At 37.9% G+C, this 19,247-nt stretch overlaps 1 protein-coding gene across 1 annotated transcript in view; it reads left to right on the top strand.

Annotated features, from left to right (window-relative positions):
* The first annotated feature begins 1,804 nt into the window (after positions 1-1,804).
* Positions 1,805-19,247, top strand: part of CRADD (CASP2 and RIPK1 domain containing adaptor with death domain) — a 221,315-nt gene continuing 203,872 nt past the window's right edge. The window contains exon 1 of the mRNA XM_057486511.1: positions 1,805-1,957. The gene's annotated coding sequence lies outside the window, so the exon portion shown is untranslated. The remainder of the gene's footprint in view (positions 1,958-19,247) is intronic.

Below are 19,247 nucleotides of genomic sequence, written 5' to 3'. Positions count from 1 at the left end.
AACTTCTCCCCCCACCACCTCTAGGTTTCCTGCTGGAAGCCTGCACAACTCAAGGGAGCCTGGGTGGTACAGTCCATGGTGGTGAGCCTCCTGGACACAGAACAGGGCAGGGAAGAGTGTGAAGTGGAGGAACTGGACAGGAACAGCCAGACAATAACCAGCCCAGGGCCTGGTACATGGCAGGTGCTCAACACATACTGATTGATTGAATGAGTGAGTGAATAAATGAATGAATAAAGGAAGCTGAAGAGAAAGAGATATTGAAAGATCTAAGATTTAACAATTTCCTACTACAGGCCAGGCATCTTATATAAACGATCTTGTTTAATCCACACAGAAATCCTGTAAGATGCATTATTGTCCCCACATATGGTTGACGAACCTGAGACCTCAGAGGTTAATATAGCTCATTCAAGAGAAATCATGGAGCCAGGATGCCCATCCAGGTCCCAAGTTTATTCCACTGTGTCACATCAGTGTACCTCGAACATTGCCATGCACGTATAGCCCAGAATCTGCACACCTTGCTGCCTGGAATGCTCTTTGGCCTGCTGAAATCCCAGTGACGTTCAGCTATGCTCCTCTCCTCACAGCCTGCCCTAGATCACCACCTCTCTGTCTCTCCTCTGAGTATTTTAGTAACTGTTATATGTTGTTCATATTGCAATTACCATCTAATTTCTTTATAATGTAATTTTTTGAGAGCCTCTCATCTCAACTATTTTGAAACATCTTAGAAGCAGAAAATTTTTTCATTTCTTGTTATTACTTTGCATCTATAGGCCTTAATAACTAATACACATTTGTTGGTTGGTCTATTTATTTGTATTATGTGATATTTTCAATGTTTTTTGTTTAAGAAAAATTCACTTAAATGGTGCATTTTTACATATATTTTCTTGTAAACAACTTGTATCCTTTTCTTGTTTAATATTGCATTGTAAGTATTCTCTGTTGCACATCCTTTATAAGCATGCTTTAAATGATGGTCTTAATTCTCAATCCTATGGACATACCAAAATTTACTTTTCTATTGCTGGACATTTGGGCGAATGGCTTTCCTCCACACCACCTCCCCCATCAATGTTGTTACAAACATTTCTGGAGGTATTTCTCTCGATGGAATAATGTATTTAAGAGTCTGATTTCAGGGAATGTTTAGTTAAGACAAATTAAACACTATAGTTGTTCATTACATCCAAGGAATTTAGTTTTGAGACTCTAGTTTACTTTGCAATCCATTTTGGGATCGACTCTCAGGGTAGAGTTGAAGTAGCAGTGTCTCTGGCTATACGCAGATGTGTGAATACTTCTGGAAAGGGAATCCATCCAACCGTCCATCCATGCATCCACCTACCTACTCACCCATCCACCCGCCCACTGGCCCATGCAGTCCACACCCCCCAGGAGCCTTGGTGGGGAGTGTGGCAGTGACCACGGGAGGCGGGGGTCTTCTCTAAACATGTGATGTCTCACTGTCTTCAGTGCAGCCTGTTGTTGGGTGACCAAGCAGCTGAGCACAGGATGTTGTCATTCCTGTTCCACCTCCCAAACGAGACCATGTAGATTGTTTATTATGATATTGATAACCTCTCTGAACGTCACAGCAGCTTTTGAGGCACCAAATGTGCCTCAAAACGACAACTTTCATTAATATAAAATATCCAGTTATGCTCTTTTGCATCAGAATATCCCCAATCCTATTCCCCAAATTGTCTCAAAGCACAGTGCATTCAGAGAAGTGAAGTCTGGAGCTAGATTTTCTGGGTCTGGGTTCAAATAGCTGTTCCATTTTGTCGTGACTATGTGGCCAGGACAAATTACTTAACTTCTCTTTTCTTTACCTTCTTTATCTGTGAAGTGGAGGTAAAATTACATCTCCCCTTAAGATTGTGGTGAGATTGGTTACATCTGAGGACTAGATTGGGAAAGCCAGCAGAATCGTGCCTGGAACATGGTAAGCACTGTGTGAGTGTTTGCTACTATGATTAGTGATCTTATTTTAAACTCATTTAATTTAGTTCTTACAACTCTCTGAGGTAGTTCAGGGGTTGAAAATTGTCAGCCTTTGGGATGAACTTGGCCCCCATATGTGTTTTGTTTGGCCTGCATATATTTCTTTAACTTGAGCCAACATTTAAAAATCAGGAGTTCATAGAAAAATCTGGATTCCTGGTCCTTGAAAAATCCTCATCTGGCAGCAACCAGCAAGAGCTGAGTGCCACCAACTTCTTTAGATGAGGAATGCACTTCGGGAGTGTGCCACAGTACAATGGGGATGATTTCGGTGTGAAATACAAATAGACAACTAATAGTTGCTTCAATTAAGTTAACAAATCCAAGGTAGGGTAGTTCCCAGGTTAATACAGGGGCACAAAAATGTTGTTAAGGACTGCTGCTCCTCCCCACCTCACTTTTTCGACCTTTCCTCTCTGACATATTAAAATATGTTTCCCAAAGCCTCCGCAATGCCTCCAAAAGGCTCACATGTCACATGCTGACACTTACATGTCCAGAAGAGGAGTGCATGTCTTCCCATGGGTCTCTTTTTCTTATAAAGGAAAACCTGTTTTAAAAAAAAACAAAAAACCAAAAACCTAGCTGACTTTCCCCTGAACTCACACATAGCCAAGACTGGCTCTTGTTGCCAATACCCTAGTTGCAAGGGAGCCTGGAAGGGATCTGTCTATAGAAAAGAGGCGAGGTTAGTAGGAAGGCCACCAGGAATGCCAGGTACATCTCACCCAGTAATTGCTCAAGTGCTTACACACAGCTCCCTCTACTTATGTAGCTACCTGTGCATAGCTGGGTTTGTGATTCCTGAGGAAGGCATTGTCCCTATTTTATAGATGAACTGAGGCTCACAGAGAATACATAATTTACCTGAAGTGACACAGCTAATAAATGCTTTGAAGAACTCCTGCCACAAGGAAGAAGTAAGCATTCAACACATAGCACTAATTCTCTGTCCTATGGGAGTTTTGAGGCATGATTCATTCAGGCAGATTTTTTTTTTCCTTTAATCACTTTGGGTTCTTTAGAAAGGAGCCCTGCATTGGTTCAAAGTGGCATGCCTTTACTGTTTAGAGTTTGAAATTTACTCCTGCTTGGATAGTCAACAGCACCGAGCCGTATTTACGGTGTCTTCCAGGGCACATGTAAGACACCATCTAAGATGCTATCCAGGGATGTGGGCATGACCTTGCAGGTACTCATCACCCAAACAGCTTTGGAAGGCATTGTTTTATAAGAGAAGAACAGAACTGGGTGTGTGAATGTTGCAGGCATCAGAAATTATTGAAACTTCTTAACAGGGCTTGCATGCTATGTCATAAGCCAAAGGGGAAAAAAAACTGTTCTGAGTAGAAGTGTGCAGGTAAAGTTGTTTGTGATTCCATACTAAAGATAGAATCCCAACCTAAGACCCCCATGAGAGGTTTATTGACAAGGCTCATTTTGGATTAGCAAAGAGTAGCTAATGCTTCTTACCATTCTTTTTCAGCTATACCTTATGAGCTACCTTTAGAACAAGCAGATTGGGGTCAGACCTACACTAATCCCCTGAGATAATATTTTTTAAACTCTCAGATGCAAATAAAGGTCCCACTTTTCCCCCACCACTGATGTCTCCTTCAGATCCCGTCACCGTTTGGCATTTGCTCTTACCAGTTATTTCCCATGCTGAATCATTCACTGACTATCTGGATGTCTCCTGGGGGAGCCAAATAGTTTTAAATGTTCTCAGTGACTCATGGATCCTCACCAGTTCTTTTATTTATTTATTTTGTCGATGTGTCACACACACACACACACACACAAGCAAAGCAGGACGTTAAAAAAGAGTGTGTGTACTCAGTCATGTAATACCAAATCTCTGCTTTCCCAGTGCGTGCCTTCACTTGTATTTTAGTTCTCTAGTTAATACAGTTGAAATAAAAGTTTGATTATTTAATGTTTAACCAAGTCCCGGGTTTAGCTAAGAGTTTTAAATTCAGGATTCAACACTACAAAACTTAAGAATTCCTTGACTGAAAATAAAATGCCCTATCATTACTATTCCACCCACTGGCCAGTTGCTCTGCTACCTTCAGCTGCTCTGGCATCAAGACTCTGTGTCTGAAATCATTCAGTAATGAAACAGAGCCAGTAGTGCAACCCTGTTTATTATTATTAATTTTTGGGAGGGGATGATGGAAATATTCTTTTTTTAATTTTGGTATCATTAATCTACAATTACATGAAGAACATTATGTTTACTAGGCTACCCCCTTCACCAAGTCCCCTCCACATACCCCTTCACAGTCACTGTCCTTCAGCATAGTAAGATGCTGTAGAATCACTACTTGTCTTCTCTGTGTTGTAGAGCTCTTCCCGTGCCCCCCCTCACATTATACATGCTAATTGTAATGCCCCCTTTCTTTTTCCTGCCCTTATCCCTCCCTTCCCAACCATCCTCCCCAGTCCCTTTCCCTTTGGTAACTGTTAGTCCTTTCTTGGGTTCTGTGATTCTGCTGCTGTTTTGTTCCTTCAGTTTTTCTTTGTTCTTATACTCCACATATGAGTGAAATCATTTGGTACTTGTCTTTCTCCGCCTGGCTTATTTCACTGAGCATAATACCCTCTAGCTCCATCCATGTTGTTGCAAATGGTAGGATTTGTTTTCTTCTTATGGCTGAATAATATTCCATTGTGTATATGTACCACATCTTCTTTATCCATTCATCTACCGATGGACACTTAGGTTGTTTCCATTTCTTGGCTATTGTAAATAGTGCTGCAATAAACATAGGGGTGCATCTGTCTTTTTCAAACTGGGATGCTGCATTCTTAGGGTAAATTCCTAGAAGTGGATTTCCTGGGTCAAATGGTATTTCTATTTTGAGCATTTTGAGGAACCTCCATACTGCTTTCCACAACGGTTGAACTAATTTACATTCACACCAGCAGTGTAGGAGGGTTCCCCTTTCTCCACAACCTCGCCAACATTTGTTGTTGTTTGTCTTTTGGATGGTGGCGATCCTTACTGGTGTGAGGTGATATCTCATTGTAGTTTTAATTTGCATTTATCTTATGACAAGTGATGTGGAGCATCTTTTCATGTTGGCCATCTGAATTTCTTCTTTGGAGAACTGTTTGTTCAGCTCCTCTGCCATTTTTTAATTGGATTATTTGCTTTTTGTTTGTTGAGGTGTGTGAGCTCTTTATATATTTCGGATGTCAACCCTTTATTGGATCCATCATTTATGAATATATTCTCCCATACTGTAGGATACCATTTTGTCTATTGATGGTGTCCTTTGCTGTACAGAAGCTTTTCAGCTTGATATAGTCCCACCTGTTCATTTTTGCTTTTGTTTCCCTTGCCCGGGGAGATATGTTCATGAAGAAGTCACTCATGTTTATGTCTAAGAGATTTTTGCCTATGTTTTTTTCTGAGAGTTTTATGGTTTCATAACTTACATTCAGGTCCTTGATCCATTTTGAATTTACTTTTGTGTATGGGGTTAGACAGTCATCCAGTTTCATTCTCTTACATGTAGCTGTCCAGTTTTGCCAGCACCATCTGTTGAAGAGACTGTCATTTCACCATTGTATGTCCATGGCTCCTTTATCATATATTAATTGACCATGTATGTTTGGGTTAATGTTTGGAGTCTTTATTCTGTTCCACTGGTCTGTGGCTCTGTTCTTGTGACAGTACGAAATTGTCTTGATTACTGTGGCTTTGTAGTAGAGCTTGAAGTTGGGGAGCGAGATCCCCCCCACTTTATTCTTCCTTCTCAGGATTGCTTTGGCTATTCGGGGTCTTTGGCGTTTCCATATGAATTTTGGAACTATTTGTTCCAGTTCATTGAAGAATGCTGTTGGTAATTTGATAGGGATTGCATCGAATCTGTATGTTGCTTTGGGCAGGATGGCCATTTTGACGATATCAATTCTCCCTAGCCAGGAGCATGGGATGAGTTTCCATTTGTTAGTGTCCTCTTTAACTTCTCTTAAGAGTGTCTTGTAGTTTTCAGGGTATAGGTCTTTCACTTCCTTGGTTAGGTTTATTCCTAGGTATTTTATTCTTTTTGATGCAATTGTGAATGGAGTTCTTTTCCTGATTTCTCTTTCAGTTGGTTCATTGTTAGTGTATAGGAAAGCAACACATTTCTGTGTGTTAGTTTTGTATCCTGCAACTTTGCTGAATTCCGATATTAGTTCTAGTAGTTTTGGAGTGCAGTCTTTAGGGTTTTTTATGTGGAATATCATGTCATCTGCAAATAGTAACAGGTTGACTTCTTTATCAATCTGGATTCCTTTTATTTCTTTGTTTTGTCTAATTGCCAGGGCTAGGACCTCCAGTACTATGTTGAATAACAGTGGGGAGAGTGGGCATCCCTGTCTTGTTTCCGATCTCAGAGGAAAAGCTTTCAGCCTCTCGCTGTTCAGTATGATGTTAGCTGTTGGTTTATCATATATGGCCTTTATTATGTTGAGGTACTTGCTCTCTATGCCCATTTTGTTGAGAGTTTTTATCATGAATGGATGTTGAATTTTGTCGAATGGTTTTTCGGCATCTATGGACATGATCGTGTGGTTTTTGTCCTTTTTGTTGATGTGGTGGATGATGTTGATGGATTTTCGAATATTGAACCATCCTTGCATCCCTGGAATGAATCCCACTTGGTCATGGTGTATGATCCTTTTGATATATTTTTGAATTTGGTTTGCTAATATTTTGTTGAGTATTTTTGCATCTATGTTCATCAGGGATATTGGTCTGTAGTTTTCTTTTTTGGTGGGGTCTTTGCCTGGTTTTGGTATTAGGGTGATGTTGGCTTCATAGAATGAGTTTGGGAGTATTCCCTCCTCTTCTATTTTTTGGAAAACTTTAAGGAGAATGGGTATTATGTCTTCTCTGTATGTCTGATAAAATTCCAAGGTAAATCCATCTGGCCCGGGGGTTTTGTTCTTGGGTAGTTTTTTGATTACCACCTCAATTTCGTTGCTGGCATTTTGTCTGTTTAGATTTTCTGTTTCTTTCTGGGTCAGTCTTGGAAGGTTGTATTTTTCTAGGAAGTTGTCCATTTCTCCTAGGTTTTCCAGCTTGTTAGCATATAGGTTTTCGTAGTATCCTCTAATAATTATTTGAATTTCTGTGGGGTCCGTTGTGATTTTTTCTTTCTCGTTTCTAATTCTGTTGATGTGTGTTGATTCTCTTTTTTTCTTAATAAGTCTGGCTAGAGGCTTATCTATTTTGTTTATTTTCTCAAAGAACCAGCTTTTAGTTTCATAGATTTTTTCTAGTGTTTTATTCTTCTCAATTTTATTTATTTCTTCTCTGATCTTTATTATGTCCCTCCTTCTGCTGATCTTAGGCCTCATTTGTTCTTCTTTTTCCAATTTCAGTAATTGTGACACTAAACTATTCATTTGGGATTGTTCTTCCTTCTTTAAACATGCCTGGATTGCTGCATACTTTCCTCTTAAGACTGCTTTAGCTGCGTCCCACAGAAGTTGGGGCTTTGTGCTGTTGTTGTCATTTGTTTCCGTATATTGCTGGATCTCCAATTTAATTTGGTCATTGATCCATTGATTATTTAGGAGCATGTTGTTTAGCCTCCATGTGTTTGTGAGCCTTTTTGCTTTCTTTGTACAATTTATTTCTAGTTTTATACTTTTGTGGTCTGAAAAGTTGGTTGGTAGAATTTCAATCTTTTGGAATTTACTGAGGCTCTTTTTGTGGTCTAGTATGTGGTCTATTCTGGAGAATGTTCCATGTGCACTTGAGAAGAATGTGTATCCTGTTGCTTTTGAGTGTAGAGTTCTATAGATGTCTATTAGGCCCATCTGTTATAGTGTGTTGTTCAGTGCCTCTGTGTCCTTACTTGTTTTCTGTCTGGTATATCTGTCCTTTGGAGTGATTGGTGTGTTGAAGTATCCCAAAATGAATGCATTGCATTCTATTTCCTCCTTTAATTCTGTTAGTATTTGTTTCATATATGTTGGTGCTCCTGTATTGGGTGCATATATGTTTATAATGGTTATATCTTCTTGTTGGACTGAGCCCTTTATCATTATGTAATGTCCTTCTTTATCTCTTGTTACTTTCTTTGTTTTGAAATCTATTTTGTCTGATACTAGTACTGCAACACCTGCTTTTTTCTCCCTATTGTTTGCATGAAATATCTTTTTCCATCCCTTTTTAATCTGTGCATGTCTTTGGGTTTGAGGTGAGTCTCTTGTAAGCAGCATATAGATGGATCTTAGTTTTTTATCCATTCTATTACTCTGTGTATTTTGATTGGTGCATTCAGTCCATTTACATTTAGGGTGATTATTGAAAGATATGTACTTATTGCCACTGCAGGGTTTAGATTCGTGGTTACCAAAGGTTCAAGGTTAGCTTCTTTACTACCTTCCTAACTTAACTCGTATATTGAGCTATTATAAACACAGTCTGATGATTATTTCTCTCTCTTCTTTTTCCTCCTCCTCCATTCTTCATATATTGGGTGTTTTGTTCTGTGCTCTTTTTTAGGAGTGCTCCCATCTAGAGCAGTCCCTCTAAAATACCCTGTAGAGGTGGTTTGTGGGAGGGAAATTCCCTCAACTTTTCCTTGTCTGGGAATTGTTTAATCCCTCCTTTATATTTAAATGATAATCGTGCTGGATACAATATCCTTGGTTCAAGGCCCCTCTGTTTCATTGCCTTAAATATATCATGCTATTCTCTTCTGGCCTGTAGGGTTTCTGTTGAGAAGTCTGATGATAGCCTGATGGGTTTTCCTTTGTAGGTGACCCTTTTTCTCTCTCTGGCTGCCTTTAAAACTCTGTCCTTGTCCTTGATCTTTGCCATTGTAATTATTATGTGTCTTGGTGTTGTCCTCTTTGGGTCCCTTCTGTTGGGAGTTCTGTGTGTTTCCATGGTCTGAGCAACTATTTCCTCCCCCAGTTTGGGGAAGTTTTCAGCAATTATTTCTTCAAAGACACTTTCTATCCCTTTTTCTTTCTCTTTTTCTTCTGGTACCCCTATAATGTGGATATTGTTCCATTTGGATTGGTCACACAGTTCTCTTAATATTGTTTCATTTCTGGGGATCCTTTTATCTCTCTCTGCATCAGCTTCTATGCGTTCCTATTCTCTGGTTTCTATTCCATTAATGGCCTCTTGCATCCCATCCATTCTGCTTTTAAGTCCTTCCAGAGATTGTTTTATTTCTGTAGTCTCCCTCTGTACTTGCTCCTTTAGCTCTTGCATATTTCTCTGCAGATTCATTAGCATGTTTATGTTTTTTATTTTGAATTCTTTTTCAGGGAGACTGGTTAGGTCTGTCTCTGCAGATCCTCTCTCAAGGGTTGTCTGGACTATTTTGGACTGGACTAAATTTTTCTGCCTTTTCATGATAATAGCGGTGGCTGTAGGCAGGTTGCAGGTGTGTCAGATGGGAGAAGAAAGTCCTTTCCTGCTTGCTGGATGCCTTGCCCTTCTCTGCTGCCTGTGTCGGTTACCCACACTCCTGGAGCAGCCACCGGGTTAATCCCCTAAGCTGCTGTAGGCGGGAGCCCTGCAGGGAGTGGCAGGCACACTAGGTGCACTCTTTCACGATAGTGGAGCCCCTGCTGGGTAGCTGTGTGCCAGAAGTGGCTTTTGAGTCTGGCCTGGGCTGCTGTGCGTCGGGCTGGGATTCCGGTCGGCTGCTGGGAGCGTGGCTGCTCCCTCTGGCACCGCCGCAGGTGTGCGCGGGCCTCACTCGGGCCCCTCTGGCCCCACGGTTGCCGGCGCATGCAGGCCGCTCAGCTTAGACAGCTTTCTTTAGTGTGTCTTGCAAGGTGAGTCTATATTTTTTGCATTGAATCTTTGTTCTTGCTGTTGTTTTCACTAAATAACGTACCATTTCATATCCTGTCAACTCTTCTTCAAAAAAAGGACTTATTATAGCATAAGGAATATAGTCAAAATATTGTAACAACTTGGTATGGTGATAGCTGGTGCCTAGAATTATCAGGTATATAAATGTTGAATCACTGTGTTGTACACCTGAAACGAATGTAATACTGTGTGTCAACTACCCTTCAATAAAAAATAATTATCTACAAAAAAAAAAAAAAAGGACTTATTTTGCCTGTGTGACATTCCATAGCTAACATGTATCTATTCTCCTAAGGGGTTATTTCAACTTTTCATTCATTATTACAAATGATGCTATCATAGACATCTTTGCCTACACATCCTGTAGGAAACATTCTTTTTTAAAGTATGCTATTAATCTGAGAACATATTTATATCTAAAACCCTTCAGATAATACAAAGTCCCCCTTTCATGGTCCAACCCCGTCTCCTTCCCAAACAGAATCAGTCTTATTGGCTTGATGTGTGTACCTTTTCATATATTTGTCTATACATTTACGCACACACACACACACACACAGAGTAGGGGCAGAGAGGAGGGCAGATGGAGCAAGAGAGAGAAAGAGTCTTTTTTGTTTTGAAGCTGGTTTTAGTTTTATATCAGTGGGATCATCCTGTATCTCCTGTTGTCCATCTGTTTTCTTCACTTAACAACATGTATAAGAGATCTAGCTGTGTCATAATTTGAACTCATTTTTTTTAACTGCCACATTGAATTCCAGAGTCATTTAACAATCATTTGTTGAATCCCTCCTGTGTTGCAGGGCCAGGGGATGCAGAGGCTACATCCTCAGGGCTTCCTGTTATAGTATGGTTATATCAAATTTAGTATTCCCATTTTGGTGAATATATAGGTTTTTTTTTTTTTTTTTTTTTACTAAGGATAGATGCTTAGAAGAGGAATTACTCAATCACAATATATGAAAATTTAAGTCTCTTGCCATGCAATGAGAAATTGCTTTCCAGGAAGTGGGAATTTTATATTCCTAGAAGAAGTGTTTGAGATTGTTAGCTTGCTTATTTGGTAGATGGAAAATTTCTGTTTTAATTTGTATTTTTTACATTACTACTGAGATTGAGTAGTTTTTCATGTTTATTAGGGAATTTAATTTTCTTTATGGATTGCTGAAATTTTTTTGATTTTTGAATTGCTGAAACATTTAATAAGGTTTATTTTGTGTTTTATTTATTTGCACAAACATTTAATATATTGTGGATATTTCTTTTTTGTACTTTTTGTTGCAAATATTCTTTCCTATTTGTTTTTTGAATCTAATTTCTAAAATATCTCTTTGATGGACAAAAAGGTTCTATTTTTTTAAAGGTCTTATTTTAATGCAATCAAAGCATCCTTTTTCTTTTTTCTTGCTGCATTTTGCTTAAAAAGTCCTTCTCAAAATTAAGATAATTATATATTTATTTAACTACTGACTTCATTTTGACATCAAACTTTTTAATCCACCTGAAAAAAAATTACTGTAGGTGGTGAAGAAGAACTTAACTTTATTATTTTTTTCACCCCAATTGCCTCACACCAATTACTGAATGAGTCTGCATTGTATGTGATGCCATGGAAATTTGCCCCCGTATATCTATGTAAGATCCTTCTCTTTATTTACAGTGATCACTGTAATCACTGATCTCACTCCCATTTTTTATATACCTAGACACCCACCTCAAAATGTCTGATGTGAATCCTTGAATAACACATGCATCCTTGTGAAATATTTATTGTTCATTGTGCTTAAGTATATTTCATGTGAAACCCCATAGATCCTTCAGTTTTTCACTTGATCCGTCATGCTAGAGTTGTGTCTATTTTGTTCATCTTTTTAAATAATCCATCACTAGTTTATTAGTTTTCTTTTTTTTATTTCTGCCCCTTTTTATATCTTTTACTTTACTCAACTTAGTAGATTATTTTCCCAATTTTGTAAATTAAGAATTTAACTATTTTTCTTTTAATTTATTCTTTTCTAACAAATGTATTTAAAGCTATAAACTGTCTTCTTGGTACTTCCTGGTATCTTTCATGTAGCATTTCCAGTGGTTTCAATTCTAAGCATTTTTTAATGCTCCTTATAATTTCTGCTTTAATCCAAGAATTACTTTAGCTAAGAATATATTTTAGTTTTCAGACATAAAGAATGATGGTTAACAGCCTTTTGTTAGTGATTTCTAATTTTATTACAACATGGTTGGTAAGATGATAACTGTACTTTATTAAGGTTTGTGATTAACTTTTGTTGATTGTTCCATGGTTGCTTGGAAAGAGTATGGATTCACTATTTGTTCCACGTTTATTAATTCCTTTTGCAAACAATCCATATGTGTTTGTGTGTGTGTGTTTTGTTTTTTGGTCTGCTTGACCTAACAGTTTCTGCCAAGGATATGCGAAATATCCAACAACAATTGTATCTGCTGTTTTCTCCCACAGTTCTGCCCAGCTGTTTTATTTATTGGAGAGAGGTTCACAGTCATTATGCTTTATTGAACTTGATCCCATTTTCCACCAAACAATGTCCCTCTTTATCGTTTGTTCTTTTGGTCTTGAATTCCATTTTGTGTGACAACAAATATTTCTAAGTAATCCTCTCTTTATCTTGTATCATTCTTCTATATTTATTTTCCTCCTATTACAGTTTTTTTTCCAAAACGGTCTTTATATGATAAACCTTCGGAGTCTCTATTTTTTTTTATGGTACACTCCCATAAAAAAATACTTTACCTTGTTATAAATTTCAATATAATGCATTTAGGTGTTTTTTTCTTAATCTTGTTTGGCACCAAGGACAACCATGCTGAAAGAAAAATTCCTTAATCAGATAAATTCTGTCATCCCTTCAAACATTTCCTCCCTTCTGTTTTCATCTTCCCAGAATTCTGTTACAATGTATGTTGGCATTTCTATGTCTACCATCCTTATCTCTTCATTTTTCTTATATATTTTCCATCACTTTATCCTTTCTGGGTATTGACTCAGCAGAGTTCCTCAAAATTGATCTCCCAGCTCAATAATTTATTTTTAAAGTATATCTCTTGAGTTGTTACTCTCATTTATTGAGTTACTTTGTTTCAACTATCACATTTTTTTATAAGCAGGTTTTCCACATGGTCGTTTATTTATTTATTTTTTAGTTGAAGTGTAGTTGATATACAATCTTTCATTAGTTTCGAGTATACAACACAGTTGTTCAACAGTTACCACTATTATTAAATCCTCACCCCCACTAGTGCAGTTACTATCTGTCAACATAGGAAGATGTTACAGAATCATTGGCTATATTCTCCTTGCTGTACTACAATCCCCCTAAACAACTTTTATTTATTATTGAGAATTTTTGTGCCCCTTTATCCCCTCACCCTTCCACCCACCTCCAATATAGTAACCACTAGTCACTTCTCAGCATCTATGTCTACTGCTATTTGTTCATTTCATTTTGTTTTGTTTTTATATTCCACAAATGAGTGAAATCATATGTATTTGTCTTTCTCCACCTGGTTTATTTCACTTAGTATAATACGCTCTAATCCATCCATATTGTTACAAATGGCAGGATTTCTTTCATTTTATGGATGCATAATATTCCATCACATATAGATACCACATCTTTTTTATCAATTCATATACTGATGGACACTTAGGTTACTTCCGTATCTTTGCTATTGTAAATAATGTGGCAATAATTATAGGTGTGTGTATATCTTTTCAAATCAGGGATTTTGTTTTCTTTGGGTAAATTCCTAGAAGTGGAATTACTTGGTTGAATGGTATTCTATTTTTAGTTTTTTGAGGAACCTCCATACTGCTTTCCACAGTGGCTGCACCAACTGACAATCCCACCAATAGTGCACAGGGGTTTCACATCTTCACCAACACTTCTTATTTCTTGTCTTTTGGAGAGCGGCCATTCTGACTGGTGTGAGGTGATAACTCATTGTGGTTTTAATTTGTATTTCCCTGATGATTAGCCATATGGAGCATCTTATTATGGGCCTGTTTCCATCTGTATTTCTTCTTTAGAGAAGTGTCTGTTCAGGTCCTCTGCCCATGTTTTTATTGGGTTCTTTTTTTGGTGTTGAGGCATTTAAGTTCTTTATATATTTTGGATGTTAACCCCTTATCAGACAATATATTCTTGCATACTGTAGGATGCCTTTTTGTTCTGCTGATGGTGTCCTTTGCTGTACTGAAGGTTTTCAGTTTGACATAGTCCCACTTGTTCATTTTTTATTGTTTCCCTTGCCTGAGACGTGTCCAGGAGAAAATTACTCATGGTTATGCCCAAGAGATTTTTGCCTATGTTTACTTCTAAGAATTTTATGGTTCCATGTCTTACATTCAGGTCTGATCCATTTTGAGTTTACTTTGTGTATGGAGTTAGGCAGTAGTCCAGTTTCATTCTCTTGCATGTAACTGTCTAGTTTCCCAACACCAGTTGTTGAAGAGACTTTTTTCCCCACTGCATATTCATAACTCCTTTATCGTATATTAAGTAACCATATGTACATGGGTTTATATCTGGGCTCTCTATTCTGTTCCATTTATCTTTGGAGCTGTTCTTGTGCCAGTACCATACTGTTTTGATTACTGTACCTTTGTAGAATAGCTTGAAGCCTGGGAGTGTAATACCCCCAGCTTTGTTCTTTCTCAGGATTTCTTTGGCTACTGGGGTCTTTTGTGGTTCCATATGAATTTTAGGATTATTTGCTCTAGCTCATCGAAAAATGCCATTGGTATTTTTATAGGGTGTGCATTGAGTTTGTAAATTGCTTTGGGCAGGATGGCCCATTTTGACAATATTAATTGTTTGTATCCATGTGCATAGGATAGATTTCCATTTATTTGTGTCTTCTTAATTTCTCTCATGAGTTTCTTAGTCTTCAGAGTATAGGTCTTTCACATCCTTAGTTAGGTTTATTCCTAGGTATTTTATTCCATTTGATACAATGTAAGTCGAATTGTTTTCCTGATTTCTCTTTCTGCTAGTTCATTGTTTGTTGTGTAGGAATGCAGGAGATTTCTGTCTATTAATTTTGTATCCTGCAACTTTGCTGAATCCAATTATTAGTTCTAGTAGTTTTTGGTGGAGTTCTTAAACATGTATAACATCATATCTTCTGCAAATAGTGATAGTTTTACTTTTTCCTTACAAATGTGGATGCCTTTTATCCTTTATCTTGTCTGATTGCTTTGGCTAGGACCTCCAGTACTATGTTGAATAAAAGTGATGAGAGTGGCAAGTTGCAGTGCTCCAAAATCGTGAGACTATAGACTATCTACTGTTAAAAGAACACATGGGATGTGAACAGTTCCCAGGAATGTGTTATTTTAATTTGTCTGATTTTTCTCAAACTATTCAAATTCAGTTAGACAATATCCATCATATCATTGATAAGTTTTCACAAATGCCTAGGGTACCTAACTGGTTTTCTTGGTTTCACTGGATATGGCTGGTAATTGTAGGTCTGCTTTTGTTATGTAGCTGTATTCCTATTATATTAATGTATGTGCGCAATTTAATTAGTAGTTTAAAACCTCTACATGCTTATGTTACTCTACAAGAAGATATGTCAAAGAAATAATCAATCTTCCCATGCTTTCTTCTGTCTGCTACTTCTATAGCTTTTCTTCTTCCTTCCTAATTACAACCTTTTAGTAGAATTAGTGCCTCATATAGAAAATTACTGAGTATCGTAATTCTTCCAAGTGGAAAAGATACCTCAAGACAAATGCTGGGCATAGAAGCCACAGGACATAAATCTGCAAAGAAGTAAAAAGCTAACCTTTTCAAAGAATATTGCTTCTCTCTCACTTACCAACTTTACATTTCCCTGTATGGCCCCGGAAGATGACTGGTTAGCCAGAGACGGGTAAGATTCCTCAAGGGAGGAACAACCTAAGACAGGCACAGTTGCAGGGTGGCCATCAGGAGAGAAATTGGGGACCAACAGAGGGGAGGCTTAGAACCTCACACCCCCTGTTTTGAGAGAAATCTTCTGCATCTGTGGATGTTTTGTTACCCTTGTCTAGCTTGGATTAATACTTAGTCTATAGTCACAGACCTGATCATCTGCATTTGCCCTCTTACAGCACTAAATTATGTTTTCTACCTTTATCTTACATCTACCTACCACTTCAGCATTTTATTTTAAAAAATAATAATAGTAATAAGGGAGAAATGTGGGATTCACATATAAATCATGTATAAAAATCAAACAAATAAAAAAAAGTGATGAGAGTGGACATTCTTGTTTTGTTTTTGATCTTAGAGGAAAAGCTTTCAGCTTTTTGCCATTGAGTATGATGTTAACTGTGGGTTTATGTACATGGCCTTTATTATTTTGAGGTACGTACCCTCTATATCCATTTTTTTGAGAATTTTTATCATGAATGGATGTTGAAATTTGTCAAATGCTTTTTTCAGCATCTCTTGAGATGATTATATGGCTTTTAATACTTCTTTTTGTTAATGTGGTGTATGATGTTGATTGATTTAAAGAATATTATACAGCAAAATGGGAATAGAGGGCAAGTACCTCACATAATAAAGGCCATATATCATAAACCCACAGCCAACATTATACTGAACAGTGAGAAGCTGAAAGCTTTTCCTCTGAGATCGGGAACTAGACAGGGATGCCCACTCTCTCCACTGTTATTTAACATAGTACTGGAGGTCCTAGCCACGGCAATCAGACAAAACAAAAACATACAAGGAATCCAGATTGGTAAAGAAGAAGTTAAACTGTCACTATTTGCAGATGACATGATACTGTACATAAAAAACCCTAAAGACTCCACCCCAAAACTACTAGAACTGATATCGGAATACAGCAAAGTTGCAGGATACAAAATTAACACACAGAAATCTGTGGCTTTCCTATATACTAACAATGAACCAACAGAAAGAGAAATCAGGAAAACAACTCCATTCACAATTGCATCAAAAAAAATAAAATACCTAGGAATAAACCTAACCAAGGAAGTGAAAGACTTATACTCTGAAAACTACAAGTCACTCTTAAAAGAAATTAAAGGGGACACTAACAGATGGAAACTCATCCCATGCTCGTGGCTAGGAAGAATTAATATCATCAAAATGGCCATCTTGCCCAAAGCAATATACAGATTTGATGCAATCCCTATGAAACTACCAGCAACGTTCTTCAATGAACTGGAACAAATAATTCAAAAATTCATATGGAACCACCAAAGACCCCGAATAGCCAAAGCAATCCTGAGAAAGAAGAATAAAGTAGGGGAGATCTCATTCCCCAAATTCAAGCTCTACAATAAAGCCATAGTAATCAAGACAATTTGGTACTGGCACAAGAACAGAGTCACAGACCAGTGGAACAGACTAGAGACTCCAGACATTAACCCAAACATATATGGTAAATTAATATTTGATAAAGGAGCCATGGACATACAATGGTGAAATGACAGTCTCTTCAACAGATGGTGCTGGCAAAACTGGACAGCTACATGTAGGAGAATGAAACTGGACCATTGTCTAACCCCATATACAAAAGTAAATTCAAAATGGATCAAAGACCTGAATGTAAGTCATGAAACCATTAAACTCTTCGAAAAAAACATAGGCAAAAACCTCTTAGACATAAACATGAGTGACCTCTTCTTGAACATATCTCCCCGGGCAAGGAAAACAACAGCAAAAATGAACAAGTTGGACTATATTAAGCTGAAAAGCTTCTGTACAGCAAAAGACACCATCAATAGAACAAGAAGGATCCCTACAGTATGGGAGAATATATTTGTAAATGACAGATCTGATAAAGGCTTGACGTCCAAAATATATAAAGAGCTCACACACCTCAACAAACAAAAAACAAATAATCCAATTAAAAAATGGGCAGAGGAACTGAACAGACAGTTCTCCAAAAAAGAAATACAGATGGCCAACAGACACATGAAAAGATGCTCCACATCGCTAATTATCAGAGAAATGCGAATTAAAACTACAATGAGGTACCAATTCACACCAGTAAGGATGGCTGCCATCCAAAAGACAAACAACAACAAATGTTGGCGAGGCTGTGGAGAAAGGTGAACCCTCCTACACTGCTGGTGGGAATGTAAATTAGTTCAACCATTGTGGAAAGCAGTATGGAGGTACATCAAAATGCTCAAAACAGACTTACCATTTGACCCAGGAATTCCACTCCTAGGAATTCACCCTAAGAATGCAGCAATCAAGTTTGAGAAAGACCAATGCACCCCTATGTTTATCGCAACACTATTTACAATAGCCAAGAATTGGAAGCAACCTAAATGTCCATCAATAGATGAATGGGTAAAGAAGATGTGGTACATATACACAATGGAATACTACTCAGCCATAGGAAGAGGGCAATCCTACCATTTGCAGCAACATGGATGGAGCTGGAGGGTATTATGCTCAGTGAAATAAGCCAAGCGGAGAAAGAGAAATGCCAAGTGATTTCACTCATCTGTGGAATATAAGAACAAAGGAAAAACTGAAGGAACAAAACAGCAGTGGAATCACAGAACCCAAGAATGGACTAACAGGTACCAAAGGGAAAGGGACTGGGGAGGATGGGTGGGTAGGGAGGGATAAGTGGGGGGGAAGAAGAAGGGGGGTATTAAGATCAGCATGCATGGGGGGGAGGGAGAAAGGGGAGGGCTGTACAACACAGGGAAGACAAGTAGTGATTCTACAACATTTTGCTATGCTGATGGACAGTGACTGTAAAGGGGTTTATAGGGGGGACCTGGTATAGGGGAGAGCTTAGTTAACATAATATTCTTCATGTAAGTGTAGATTAATGATAAGAAAGAAAAGGGGGATTAATCCCTGATAGGATAAAACTAACTGTAAATCAATGATTTAATGCATGCTTTAAATATCCTTAATTTTGATCACTTAAAGGGTGTCAGATGATTGGCTATGGAGGTACGTTTTTCTGATAATATTCCTTTCTCTTAAAAAAAAAAAAAGCAGTTCCTGTGTGGTGACCTCCAATGAGTTCTACACAATGGTATAAAGGGCATATCAAAGTGTGGGCAAAGGGTCTGTTTGTGTTTATACAGAGGATCAAAGCCTAATTTGGCTACCCCGAAAATGAACTAAGATACGATATGAAGAAGAACTTCCAACATCAGCACTCTCTGGAAGAGTCATACCAGAAGATGATCATCAAAAAACCTCAACAAAGATCCAGGCAATGCTGCAGTTGTAGCTGCATTCATCCCACTGGTTCCTGGATTTGTCATTGGAATGAAGAAGGAGATATCTAAGCTGACCTGTGCATACAGGAAAACAATAAATTTGACTGGATCTATACTGTTGGAACTCAACCAAGA

The sequence above is a fragment of the Manis pentadactyla genome, chromosome 10 (assembly GCF_030020395.1).
Source record: "Manis pentadactyla isolate mManPen7 chromosome 10, mManPen7.hap1, whole genome shotgun sequence".
NCBI lineage: Eukaryota > Metazoa > Chordata > Mammalia > Pholidota > Manidae > Manis > Manis pentadactyla.
Note: the sequence above shows the minus strand (reverse complement) of the source record. Positions and strands in the feature narration are given on the sequence as shown.